Source organism: Myotis davidii, unplaced genomic scaffold, assembly GCF_000327345.1.
Source record: "Myotis davidii unplaced genomic scaffold, ASM32734v1 scaffold428, whole genome shotgun sequence".
Classification (NCBI taxonomy): domain Eukaryota; kingdom Metazoa; phylum Chordata; class Mammalia; order Chiroptera; family Vespertilionidae; genus Myotis; species Myotis davidii.
Window position 1 is genome coordinate 1,575,557 of NW_006299834.1, and position 1,971 is coordinate 1,577,527.

Genomic DNA, 1,971 nt, shown 5'->3' on the forward strand with positions numbered 1-1,971 from the left:
CCCTGCCCCCTCCAGCGCTCAGCATGTTGCCTGCAGCCCTGGCCTGGCCTCGCTGGGCAGCCTGAGACCCCTGGAGGGAGAAGCAGCGACAAGGAGAGGGAGGCATTGCAGGTGAGGGCGTTCCCACTGGCCACCAGGTGGCGCCATTGGCACAGGACAACCAGGGGAGGGAAGGGGGGCACCATTCTTACAGGACCTTCCAGACTTCGGTGCCTGCCCCCCCTCCCCCGCCCCCCAGGATCTCCAGTGTCTGGCCTCCTGGTTGGTGCTTGTCTCTCAGGACACAGTTGTACAAGGGCCTAACCCTAACGCGGCCCTGGCGCATGGGATCCATGTTGCGGGCGAAAGGATGCCCCATGGGTGTTTTCCAATCGTCAGGGGTTGTTCTTGGTGAGGCAGGGGCTGGGGAGGGTGCAATGGGCCTTCTGCTTCTCCCCAAACCAGTTAGCAACGAAAGCTAACCCTGGGGTGTGGCCAATTGGGGAACCTGGGCGCTGGTCCCCACCAGCACCCCAAGCACCCCCTCACTCTACGCTGTCACTAGGCCGTACGTAGGAGGAAGGTTGTAAGACCAGCCCCGCTGGGGGATCGCGTGGACTGCAGGGATCATGCTGATTAAAAGCGCAGTCGCGGGAGCCCACGTCCTTGTCCCACTGCTGACTCGCTGTGTGGCGTTGGGCCGGTGGCTTACACTCTCTGAACTTCAGTGTCTTCATCTGTAAAGTCCGGGCAGTAACACCTGCCCCCTGAGGTTTCTGCCCGTTGCTACTGGTGCAGGAGGGGGCCCGGAGGCAAACCCAGGTGTGGCCAGGAGGAGGGACTGCCCTCCACCAGCCCTCTCCAGGGCAGGGGGCTTGAGGGAGAGCGTGGAGGTGGGGCCCGGGCAGGGGGACCCCGGGACCGGAGGATGGGATGCTGTGGGTCTCAGGCACGAGGGTCACGGTGAGGGGCCCCTCCAGCTGGTGGGCTCCTCCTGGCGCAGTGTGTGAGGAGGAAGGAAGGGACTTCCATGGCCGGAGGGAGGAGAGCGGTCCCCTTCCCGGGCACTTCTGCTTCCTGTGCATCTGCTGCCCACAGTGCATTCTGGGAGGAAATCCAGGGAAGGTGGGCAGTTCCTGGGTGACGGAGCCCAATTGCAGCCAGGCCGAGCCTCACGTTCGCCTGCTCACCTCCGCTCACCGGCTCCCCCCCTCCCCCCCTCCCCCCCTCACCCAAAATCCTGGGGGGCGTCTGTTTTCCTCTCTAGACAGGGAGCACCTTGAGGGCAAAACTATGACATGTTTTGCACGTCCACTGCCTGGCACACAGTAGGTACTTAATAAGTGGATGTGGGAGCTAAACTGAAAACAGAGGCCAGCGATTGGTCCTGTTTGGGAAGCTTTAGTCTTCATGTGGACAGGGCCCCTCAGGACCTCAGGGATATCTGTGCTCCCCCGTTTCCTCCTCCTTCAGGGCTGCCACCTCCTCCACGAAGCCCCCCTCTTTCTCTGTATACACTGCTCTGCCACTGAGACGGGCTGGGGCAGTGGTTAGGAGCACAGAGGCTGGGGCCATCTGAGTCACTTGCCCTGGACACATTTCTTAGCCGAGTGACCCCGGGCAAACCTTATTTTACCTCCCTGGGCCCCCGAGTCCTCCTCTGTGATGTGCCCGCGTGAGGACGGATGGATTTGTTGGTGGAAACGGCCTGGTGTCAGGAGCGGCTCGGAGCTGATGTTGCTCAGTTGTGCTGGGTCACTGCTCCTGCCCCGGACACGGGGCCTCGGCCTGGGGCCTGCCATTCCTTCCTCCTCCGCTGAGGCCAGTGCAGGTGCAAACAGATGCTCAGCTAAATGTGAAGGGTGGACAGATGGACGGACAAGCAGACAGGTGCCTGGGCAAAAGCAAGCTCTGAAGTGCGCTGTGCCCCAGGGACCTCACCTGCAGACTCTGCTGTAGCTGGGGGGGTGGGGGGGGGGTTCCCTCTGCCCA

General features: G+C 62.6%; 1 protein-coding gene across 1 annotated transcript in view; it reads left to right on the top strand.

The window, feature by feature from the left end:
* Positions 1-1,971, top strand: part of NFAM1 (NFAT activating protein with ITAM motif 1) — a 66,973-nt gene that overhangs the window by 36,230 nt on the left and 28,772 nt on the right. The window lies entirely within an intron of this gene.